The following is a 12,395-nucleotide window of genomic DNA, read 5'->3' as shown; positions in this document are numbered from 1 at the left end:
AAAATGCTCTGATGGTTTTCTTCCACTCCCTGTTTAGGATCAGATTTAGCCTGGCCCAGGAGTTCCTGTCTACCCTTTCTTCTTGCTCCCTACATACCAGAAGTACTGAGTGAAGGAAATGAACTCCAGGAACAAGCCAAGTTCTCCTTGTCTAGACCTGGATGTGCTGCTGGTGCTTTCCCAGAATTCTTCTTCCATCTACTTGTTCTTCTGAATGCCGCTCTGTTGTCCCATCATCTGGGATGTTTTCTCTTACCCCCAGCTGAGTTAGGGTCTCGAACCTGTGTAATCGTGTGTTATTCTAGCTCACCCATGAGCTCGGTGAGAACAGGAATAGTGTCGCCCTCAGGGGCTCCTGTGCCTGGCATAGGACAGGCCACAGGTCTCCACTGATACAGACCCAGACAGTAGATGATCGCTCTAACACTGGACACATTCAAGCAGAGAACATGTTCTAAAAGGCTAAAATGGGCTTGAATTTAAAAAAAAATGCCATCTCTGTCATTGTAAAAAGTGAGCATGGTTTGCCCTTTGGCACCTAGTGAGACAGGATGATGGGCAGAGCTGGGAAGCTGGAAGTGACTGATTTGTGATGTTGCACCTGCTGACCTCAGCAAGGATGGGATGGTGTGGCCTGAGGCAACCAGTCTCAGCAATGCCATAGAAGGCTGCCTGGTAAAGCGTGAGCTGTGATGGCTTGGGGTCATTTGTTTGGGCAGGAGAAAGTGGTTTTAAAGCATTGACTTGTGATTGTGAAATTATATGTATTGTGTCATTTGTTTGTCATTTCTTACTCTATATAATAGAAAGTAAAACCAACAGACAGCATCCAGAGAGTGTTGGGACTGAATTAACTTTTCTTTCCTCCTACCTTGGTCTTTCAGAGTTAAGAACTGGTAAACTCTGGAAGTATTGTTGATCAAGAACAGATTAGGTATGAGATATTTTTGTGTTAAGTCCCTCCCATACGCTGCAAATGTGGGAAATGATGAAAACTCAAGTGAACCATTGTTGGTTCCACTGAAGACCTTTGTATTCTTGGAAATACTTGGTGCACCACACTTCTTTTGGTGTTGTTGTTTGTTTAACACATTTTATTTATAATTTTTTTTACTGAAATTGTTGATTTACAATGTTGTATTAGTTTCCGATGTACAGAAAAGTGATTCAGTTATTTATATGTATATGTTCTTTTTTGTATTCTTTTCCATTATAGTTTATCATAGGATACTGAATGTAGTTACCTGTTCTATACAGCAGGATCTTGTTGCTTATCCATTCTATGTATAATAGTTTACATTTGCTAGCCTCAAACTCCCAACCTATCCCTCCTGTACCCCCACTGTAGTTCTTCATAGCCTTTTTGCAGATTTCTTATCTCCCCAAATTATGCATGCTTTAGTTTCCTCTTTACATCTTCCTTATATACATATCCTCATTTAGGACTGGTCACATAATTTGTGGGGCTCTATATAAGTGAAAATGTGGAGCCCTTTGTTCAAAAATTATTAAGAATGTTAAGATGTCTGCAATGGAGCAGCAAACCAAGAATTGTGCCCTTTTAAGTCCAGGCTCCATATGACTCCACGTACTGTATGGCTACAAAGTCAGTCTCTGTCATTTCACACATTTACTGAAAGAATGCTATTTGTGAGACTCTGGGCTCAGCACTAGAGAAAGAGCTGGAATTAGACATGGTCCTGCTCTCTAATAATGTTTATAATAATAAATATAGTGATGATAATGGCAATTAGGACAAAACTAGCAAATATTTATTGAGCACTTAGGTATCAGGTACTGTGCTAAGTGCTTTATATGAATCACTTCCATTATGCTTTGCACTTTTCGCAGATGTGGAAACTGGCTCAGAGAAGCTAAATGAATGTTCAGTGTTAGCAACTTGGTGGTGGAGTTGGATCTTAGAACCGGGTTTGTCTCTTTTCTAAGTTTTTGTCCTTTTTTCCCCACCTCCCACCTTTGCTCAAACTATTACCCTCACTCTGGCTACCTAGGTTTCCCTGGAGGATTCTATTTTCCTTCAAGGCTGCTTGCCCCTTCCCAGCCTCTCGAGCCTACTTTGTCTGAGCCCTTGGTTTCCTTTCCTCCCTTGGTGAGTCCTGCTGCAGGGCATGTCTGTCCTGATCAACGTGTATGTACTGTAACCTTAACACCCCACCTCCCCCGCCCCCCTGCTCAATGTGTCCCAGGCTTTGCCTTTTTCCAGATCCTGGATGCCCTGTAAATGGTGGCTTCACTGGTTGAGTCTGCTGCCTCACCCAGCTATACCAGTGAATGGTAATTCACTTCCTCCAGGGTTCTCTTCTCAGAAAGAAAGTATTAGTCACTCAGTCGTGTCTGACTCTTTATGACCCCATAGACTATAGCCCACCAGGCTCCTCTGTCCATGGGATTCTCCAGGTAAGAGTACTGAAGTGGGTAGCCATTCCCTTCTCCAGGGGATTTTCACAATCCAGGTATTGAATCCAGGTCTTCCACATTGCAGGCAGATTCTTTACCATCTGAACCACTAAGGAAGCCCATCCAAGCCACATCCGAACTTCTTCAAAACCTCTCTGTCTGCCTTCAGTGAGAGATGGACCCTGTTGGTGTTCCCAGATGTATGCCTTTTGGTCCCTGGGGGCTGCCCTTTGCTCTTCTTTGTGAACTCCAAGGATGTGTCCCCATGAGGAGGTCACTTTGCATTTATACGTAAAAATCCATATTTAAATATTGGGATAAAATATTCCATGGCAAGAGATACAGATTTTTTACAAAAGACTTCTGGAGCACTTTATGTCAGGAACAGCTTAAAATGTGCAGGTTGCATGGGTGACAAAGGATGTAAATTTCAAATAATATCTAGCCAGCAGCTACTGCTGGAAACACCTAACTAGAGGGCAGATGTCTCTAGGAGAAAGCAACTTTCATTGAAGAATAGTCTGAGTCAAGGACTTTTCACACTTAAGTGGCATGATTTTACTTCTTTCTCTGCTTCATCCAAATGATAAAGAAGAATGAGAGGGAACTAGAGAGGAGACACTTCTCCCTCTTTCTGATGGTTCAAACTCATGGCTGAGAAAGAAGTCTGGAACTCAGAGAATTCACCGGCAGCTGCAGAGCCTGGCTCAGGGGGGGCTTGATGTCTACTGTTCTGAATCCTCCACCATGTTTCCCAGGCCTTGATGGGACTCGATTCCATGATAAAATATGAGGTGAGTCACAATATCTCCTCTGCCGTTGTGGCCACACTACCCCTTCCTCAGGTGTGGCCACCTATCTGGTAAACCTGAGAACCCTGAGCTGCTCATAACCTAGGCTTGGTCCATTCCCAATAGGAAGTGTGTAAGAATTCTCAGGTTAGTTTAGAATGCCTCTTTATGATCTTGCTGGCTGTATATTGCTTCTGTCTGATCACCCGCGGTTCTGATCTGTGCCTATTCTGATCTCTGGGTCCTGCTTGTTCTTCAGTATCTTCTGGACACATCTGGATCTCTGCCTGCTCTGACCTTCAGTCCTTCTTATCAAAACAGTGCCAAGGGTCAGGCTCTGCTGTAGTTAATGGCAAGAATGACCTAGAAATGCATCAGGAGACATTGGAATTGATTTGTTAAATATCTTTAAAAAATTAAAAAAAATTTATTTGGCTGTTCTGATCTTAGTTGTGGCATGTGGGATCTTTGGTTGTGGCCTGTGGGATCTAGTTCCCTGATCAGGAATGGAAGCCGGGTCCCCTGCATTGGGATTGTGAAGTCTTAGCTACTGGACCACTAAGAAAGTCCCTTGTTAAATATCTCAATCAATGATTATATCATTAATCTGTGCTACATTTAGTTGTTTCATATGTATAATTACAGAGAAGGATGGAGAATTTGGAGTCCATATCTCCATCCCAGTGAGCCTACTGATCAAGGCACCCTACTGGCAGTGTTAATAGGCCAAAGTCCAGCCTTTTGTATATAATTGCTTATACAACAAATGTTTGGAGATATTGTTGATATTATGGCTTCTGCTTTCTGTTCAAGCCACTTACTCCACATTTACCCCAGTCACTGCTTTTCTCCCAGTTCTCCGTTTCTTTGATTTCTTCTCTTTTGTTTACTCACAGATCAGACTCCCTAAAATACCACCTCCCTGCCTGTCCCCACCATTACTCCTCATCAATATCAGCTTTATGTAGAATTGTAGCCTAAGAGATGGAGCCAGGCTTTCCAGCCTGTGGTTAGGTCTTGTAAGTGTCCAAACCAATCACATATATTTCTAGAATAGAAACTCAGCCCCCAAGAGCTTCCAGGAACCCTCAGGATTTCCCCAGGGCCTGCTGTTTGTCGTTAGGCATCTATGGGTTCCAAGTCTTTTCTAAAAAAGAGTTAAATGCAGCCCAAGAGGTTGAATGACTTTCATGGTTGAGAGAGCAAAGCATAGGAGGACCAGAGGTTCTCTCCAAAGGAAGAGATGCTCACACATCACAGGGAGGAGACTGTTGATTTCCCACTCGAGATTCTGCTGCTGACACTGGCCATCAGCAGGCAGCAGGGACCCTGTTTGTCTAGGCATTAATCACAAAGCATTGGGAATACCCTGAAGGTGCCAGTTTTCAGAGTTTTTTCATTAGAACGGAACCCTCTTGAGTCACCGCTCTGGTCTGCCAGTTGTCTTCACCTTTTTGTTGTTCAGTCGCTAAGTTGTGTCGAACTCTTTGGGATCCCATGGACTGTAGCATGTCAGGGTTCCCATTCCTTCACCATCTCCCGGAGTTTGCTCCAACTCATGTCCATAGAGTCGATGATGCCATCCAACCATCTCATCCTCTGTCCCCTCCTTCTCCTGCCTTCAATCTTTCACAGCATCAGAGTCTTTTCCAAAGAGTTGGCTTTCACATCAGGTGGCCACTGCTCTGGTTGGGCCAGTTATCTCTACCTACCATAACCCATAAATCCCACAACTCCTGCCTTTCTGTCTTGGTTATGCAATCTCCTTTTTTGAGTGTCTGCTCCCTAACTCAGATAATTCAAATCTAACAGGACTGGTGCAGGCTCTGCCTGGGAGTATCTCCCAGAGTAGCTTGGGCCACATTGCCTACTCCTGGTTCCACATTTCTACAGCAGGTCAGTCTGTCCGATATGACCATTGTGCTGAGTGAGAGGGCATTGTGAAGCAAAGGAAAGGGCCATAAATTCCTAATGATTCTGCAATAAATAACTTGGCGGTTTAAAATAACACAGATTGGGACTTCCCTGGTGATTCAGTGGTTGAGAATCTGCCTTCCAATGCAGGGGACCTGGGTTTGACCTCTGGTCGGGGAATAAATATCCCACTTGCCACGGGACAAGTAAGTTGGCATGCCACAGCAACTCAGCCTGTGAGCTTTAGAGCCCATGCTCTGTAACAAGAGAAGTCTGCATGCTGCAACTGGAGAAAGCCCATGTGCCCACAATGAAGAGCCTGGTGTTGCAATGAAGACCCAGTTCAGCCAAAAAAACCAACCAACCAACCAACCAACCAACCAAACAAACAAACAAAAAAAACCCAACCCCACAAATTTATTGAGTTCTGGAGGGCAGAAGTCTAAAATCAAGGTATTGGTAGGGCTGTGCTCCTTCTGAAGGCTTTAGAGAAGAATCTGTTTCCAGTTTATGGAGGTCACCTGTGCAGGGAATCCCAAATTTGATGAATTTTACCACCAAAGTGTTGAGTTTTAAATTGGAGGTCACTGGTATCTTGAATTGACAGGTGTAATTTTCCCCTACTGAGGGAAAGTGGGGGCTCCGAAGCTAGGTTAAAAAAAAGGGTAAATGAAGAGTATTATAGTACTATTCACCTGACTTCCCTTATTGTTGTGACTTTAAAAATACCTGCTACATGAACACTTCCAAACTGATTTCCAGAAAGACTGTACTAATTGGTGCTTTCTGGAGTTGTAAATGTCTTTTTATTTTGGACTCTTGCCAACAATAATTACTATTATTCTTTTTTCTTTATTTTTGGCAATTTAATAGGGGAAAATGATACTTCATAGTTTTATAATTAGTATTTCTCTTTTATGTTTCTGGAAAACATGGTACCTCTTTGTCATTGTCAGAGGGGACTAGTTTTTTTTTTCCCCCAGATTCTGATCTCTCATTCTTCCTTGGCAACAGGACTATAGCACAGCACATGGGTGCCCAGGTGCACTGTATTTCCTGAATTCTTCACAGGTAGGTATTGACATTTGGTTTAATTCTCTCCAATGGATGTGAGTGGATGTGTGCCACATCTGGTTCTGACCCATGAACCCTCCCATGATAGCAAACAGAGTGTCATGGCTGCCATGAGTCGGAGACGGTGGGCTCTCATGTCAGTAGAGGGGAGGGTCATCTGCCCTGGGCTATTTCATGAGCAGGATTTACCTTCTGTTTTGTTTGAGCCATTGCAGTTTACTTTATACAGTTCTAACACATTTGAATCTTTATTTATTTCTACTCAAGTTGTTCTCCCTCATTGAACTGTAAGCAGAGTCCTTGCTTAGTCATCTCTGTTGCCCTATGGCACAGGGTAGGCTTTCAATAAGTACAAATTAAATGAAAGAATGAATGATATTTCCTTGAAAAAGACTTTTGTTGCTTCTCCTAGTTCAGTTCTCAGAGACCTTGTTTGTTCTCATTTCCAGGGAAAAAAATGGAAAACCATACATGTAAATTACATGTTAACACTCAAAGCAGTTTCAGGGGATATTTTCCGGTTATAAAACATGGCCCATTTGCTTGCCTGGTGAGCCAGAGATGAAAAGGTGCCAATTGTACTGTCACTTGACCTTTTAGATGATGAGGAAGAGAATGGCTCTGGAAGACTGTTTATTGTGATGTGACCATTACCACTTCAAACTGAGTTCATGTGAAACTTCAGGCCTCCTGCCTGGGGAAGAGTAATTTTTTAATCCCACACTAGAAGTTAAATGGGCCCAGTGAGATCCAAAGAGCTTAACAAATCCTCTGCTTTGTCACAGTGAAGACCTTTGCCTAATGCAAGGTCTTATCCTGCAGATTGCTTGGGGCCAGAAGATAGCCTGGTTAATCTAAGCTGCTCTTACCTCCCTACAGTGTTCACTGAACCTGGGTTTTTTTGTCTGTGAATAAAATGGACCAGATTTGGGTTGGTTGCCATGGTGACTGTATCAGGAGCCTCTGGGCTCTCTATCTTCCTCTGCTGACATCTCCTGTGCAGTGAACCCCCTGTGGTATGTGGGTGCCTCCATCCATAAACTTATGGAATCACCTTCCCAAGAATGTAAGTTTGTTATGAAAAGATGGCCAGTTTGTAAGGGAACTGCTTTCCTGGTTACCCCTTCTGGGACATGGCTCTCTGATTGCAGTTTGTCTATATTATGATTTTAGGAACCTTTATTAATTAGCTTTCCGACCAAATTCCTCCTGGACCAGAAATGGTCTAACTTCCTCATCTACTTCAGCCAGGACCAGTCAATGCATTTTATTTTTTTAATTAATTATTTTAATTGGAGGCTAATTACTTTACAATATTGTGGTGGTTTTTGCCATACATTCACATGAATCAGTCATGGGTATACGTGTGTCCCCCCATCCCCACTCCCCCCTACCTCCCTCCCCATCCCATCCCTCTGGGTTGTCCCAGTGCACCAGCTTTGAGTGCCCTGTTTCATGCATCAAACTTGGACTGGTCATCTATTTCATATATGGTAATATACATGTTTCCGTGCTATTCTCTCAAGTCATCCCACCCTCCCCTTCTCCTAGAGTCCAAAAGTCTGTTCTTTACATCTGTGTCTCTTTTGCTGTCTTGCATATGGTGTCATCATTACCATCTTTCTAAATTCCATATATATGCCTTAATATACTATATTGGTGTTTTTCTTTCTGACTTACTTCACTCTGTATAATAGGCTCCATTTTCATCCACCTCATTAGAACTGACTCAAATGTGTTCTTTTTCATAGCTGAGTAATATTCCATTGTGTATATGTACCACAATAATCAATGCATTTTAATTTGGAATTTGTTATCCCTTAGTAGGTTTGGAACTATAAGTCCAGTTACATGGAGGAAAATTTCTTCCTTTTTAAAAAAAATTTAAAAAAATTAATTAACTTTTGGCTGTGCTGGGTCTTTGTTGCTGCACAAAGGCTTTTCACTGCAGTGGCTTCTCTTGTGGAGCATGCCTTAGTTGTCCTGTAGCACGTGGGATCTTCCCAGGCCAGGGATTGACCCCTGTCCCCTACATTGGCAGGTGGATTCTAAACCACTGGACCATCAGGGAAGTTCCCCTTCCTTTTTTTTTTTTGATTAATTGATAGTGTTTTACTATAATTAGATTTCAAGGAGAAAAAAGATATACAGCAACATGATTTTTCCAAATATTGAAGAATGTGAAGTGATTATGATGGGTACTTATGGGAGGCTTCAGGTAACTGAAATTTGGTAAATCCCTGAATTTTGCAAGTAGAACTTCCATTTTGATTTCAAATGAAAAAGCTGTGTCCTTATTTATGACAGATTCAGATCAGTAGATAAACTCAAACTTTTTTTATTTATTTAAAAAATTTAAAAGAGTATGGTTGCTTTACAACATTCTGTCAGTTTCTGCTCTATGGCAAAGTGAATCATATATACATATATATATATGTATATACATACGTATATCTCCCCTTTTAAGATTTCCTCCCCATTTAGGTAACCACAGAACACTGAGTTCCTTGTGCTATACAGTAGGTTCTCATTAGTTATCTATTTTATACTTAGTAGTGTATATGTGTCAATCCCAATCTTCCAGTTCATCCCACCTCCTTCCCCCCCTTGGTATCTGTGAGTTTCATAAAAAGGAATGATAGTGTAATTTGCAGAGAAATGGATAGACCTAGATACTGTCATACAGAGTGAAGTCAGAAAGAGAAAGGCAAATATTGTATAATATTGTTTAAATATGTGGAATCTAGAAAAACAGTACAGATGAACTTGCAAAGCAGAAATAGAGACACAGGTGTAGAAAATTTCTTCCTCTTTGGTGCATCTCTGCACCTGTCCCAGGGTTAGAAATGCGGCTTGTTTCCATGTCTTCTTCTTCTTTTTTTAAAAAATTAGGGCTCATTTTCTTTTTTTTTTTTCATTTATTTTCATTAGTTGGAGGCTAATTACATGTAACTCCATGGCTGATTCATGTCAATGTATGACAAAACCCACTTCAATATTGCAAAGTAATTAGCCTTGTCTTCTTCTTAAGGACCAACTTGCTGTTTACCAAGGACTCTTTTAAGGGTTTATGGGGTTCCTGGCTCAACTTTCTTAAGCTGGTGGATGGCCTCGCTCAAAATGATGGTCAGAGGAAGGTGGAATTGGCTCACTGATCTAGATTATGTGTCAAAGAGATCTTTCCAAATAGTAGCCATGTTTCTATATAGCTGAATGTCTATATAACATTAATTAAATAGTAACCAGTTATGTGCCATAGACTGTCTCATATTCACTTCTCTTTTACACCTGATTTCTTGAATCTGTATGTTTAAATCCAAACTTAGTCTCCTCTGGTCTGGACTATAATAACAAACTAGCTGCTCCATCTATATCCACTTGTATCCCTCCAGTACATTCCCCACACAGCAGCCAAGGGGCTTCTCGAGTTTCATATCTGATCTTGTCACAGGCTGAGAGCCTCCTGCTGCTGCCGGGATGAGGATGTTGCTGGCAGGGCTCCGACTCTTTCCAGTTTGTGTTGCCCACTCTTGTCCTTGTTCTTTATGCTCTGCCCACAATGACCTGCTTTTGATTGATCTCTGCAGGGGGTTCACTTGTGCCACAGGGCTTTTGCCCAGGATTCCCTCTGCTGGATTCTCTTTCTTTCTTTTGTAACTTTTTATTTTACATTGGTGTGTAGCCGATTAACAATGTTGAGATAGTTCCAGGTGCACAGTGGAGTGACCCAGCCATATATGTATATGTATTCTTTCTCCCACAAACTCCCCTCCCATCCAGGTTGTCACATGATATTGAGCAAAACTCTTCCCTGTGCTATACAGCAGGACCTTGTTGGTTATCTATTTTAAATATAGCAGTGTGTATATGTCGATTTCAAACTCCCTAACTATCTCTTTTCCCCCACCCCTTTCCCCTTTGGTGACAAAGTTCATTCTCAAAGTCTGTGAGTGGGTTTCTGTTTTGTAAATAAGTTCATTTGCATCATTTCTTTATGGATTCTGCATGTAAGGGATGTCATTTGATATTTCTCCTTCTCCAACTTAATTTACTCACTATGAACAATCTCTAGGTCCATCCATGTTGCTGCAAATGCATTGTTTCATTCTTTTAAATGGCTGAGTAATATTCCATGGTATAAATGTACCACATCTTCAATATCCATTCCTCTATTGATAGACATTTAGATGGCTTCCACTGCTTGACTATTGTAAACAGTGCTTCAGGGAACATTGGGGTGCATGTATCCTTTCAGACAAAGTTTCTCTTTGGATATAAACCCAAGAATGGGATTGCAGGGTCATCAGTTTAGTTCAGTCACTCAGTTGTGTCCGACTCTTTGTGACCCCTTGGACTGCAGCATGCCAGGCCTTCCTGTCCATCACCAATTCCTGAAGCTCACTCAAACTCATGTCCATTGAGTTGGTGATGACATCCAACCATCTTATCCTCTGTTGTATCCTTCTCCTCTCACCTTTAATCTTTCCCAGCATCAGGGTCTTTTCCAATGAGTCAGTTCTTCACATCAGGTGACCAAAGTATTGGAGTTTCAGCTACAGTATCAGTCCTTTCAGAGAATATCCAGGACTGATTTCCTTTAGGATGGACTGGTTGGATCTTCTTGCAGTCCAAGGGACTCTCAAGAGTCTTCTCCAACACCACAGTTCAAAAGCATCAATTCTTCGGTGCTCAGCTTTCTTTATAGTCCACCTCCACATGCATACATGACTACTGAAAACCCTTAGTTTTGACTAGATGGACTTTGTTGACAAAGTAATGTCTCTGCTTTTTAATATACTGTCTACATTGGTCATAACTTTTCTTCCAAGGAGCAAGCATCTTTTAATTTCACGGCTGAAATCACCATCTGTAGTGATTTTGGAGCCCCCCAAAATAAAGTCTCTCACTGTTTTCATTGTTTCCCCAACTATTTGCCATAAAGTGATGGGACTGGATGCCTTGATCTTAGTTTTCTGAATGTTGAGCTTTAACCCAACTTTTTCACTCTCCTCTTTCACTTTCATCAAGAGGCTCTTCAGTTCCTCTTCATTTCTGCCATAAGGGTGGTATCATCTGCATATCTGAGGTTATTGATATTTCTCCTGGCAATCTTGATTCCAGCTTGTGCTTCACCCAGCCCAGCATTTTGCATGATGTATTCTGCATATAAATTCCATTCTATTGTTTTCCTCTATTTCTTTGCACTGATCACTGAGGAAAACTTTCTTATCTCTCCTTGCTATTCTTTGGAACTCTGCAGTCAAGTGAGTATATCTTTCCTTTTCTTTCTTTGCCTTTCACTTCTCTCCTTTGTCAACTATTTGTAAGGCCTCCGCAGACAATCATTTTGCCTTTTTGCATTTCTTTTTCTTGGGGATGGTCTTGATCACTGCCTCCTGTACAATGTCATGAACCTCCATCCATAGTCCTTCAGGCACTCTGTCTATCAGATCTGATCCCTTGAATCTATTTGTCACTTCCACTTTATAATCCTAAGTGATTTGACTTAGGTCATACCTGAATGGTCTAGTGGTTTTCATTACTTTCTTCAATTTAAGTCTGAATTTGGCAATAAGGAGTTCATGATCTGAACCACAGTGAGCTCCCAGTCTTGTTTTTGCTGACTGTGTAGAGCATCTCCATCTTTGGCTGCAAAGAATATAATTAATCTGATTTCTGTATTGACCATTTGGTGATGTCCATATGTAGAGTCATCTCTTGTGTCTTTGGAAGAGGGTGTTCTCTTGGCAAAACTCTGTTAGCTTTTGCCCTGCTTCATTTTGTACTCCAAGGCCAAATTTGCCTGTTACGCCAGGTATCTTCAATGAACATTGGGGTGCATGTACCCTTTCAGACCATGTTTTGCTCTAACTTGAAGCCCAGGAATGGGATTTCAGGGTCATATGGTAGCTCTATTTTTAGTTTTTTAAGGAACCTCCATACTGTTCTCCATAATGGCCGCACAAACTTATATTCCCACCAACAGTGTAGAACGGTTCTCTTCTCTCCGCATCCTCTCCTCTTGCTTCTTTCTTTATCTAGTTTACTCATCAGCGATGCTTCTCTGACTTCCTATACTAGGTTGGGTTTCCCGGTTAGATGTTCTCATTGCATTTAGGTTAATAGGTATCCCTCATAGGACTGGTCGCTGAAAGCAATCACATGAATTGTGTAATTACTTCCTCTATGTCCATCTTC

Source organism: Odocoileus virginianus, chromosome 4 (genome assembly GCF_023699985.2).
Source record: "Odocoileus virginianus isolate 20LAN1187 ecotype Illinois chromosome 4, Ovbor_1.2, whole genome shotgun sequence".
Lineage (NCBI taxonomy): Eukaryota > Metazoa > Chordata > Mammalia > Artiodactyla > Cervidae > Odocoileus > Odocoileus virginianus.
Note: the sequence above shows the minus strand (reverse complement) of the source record.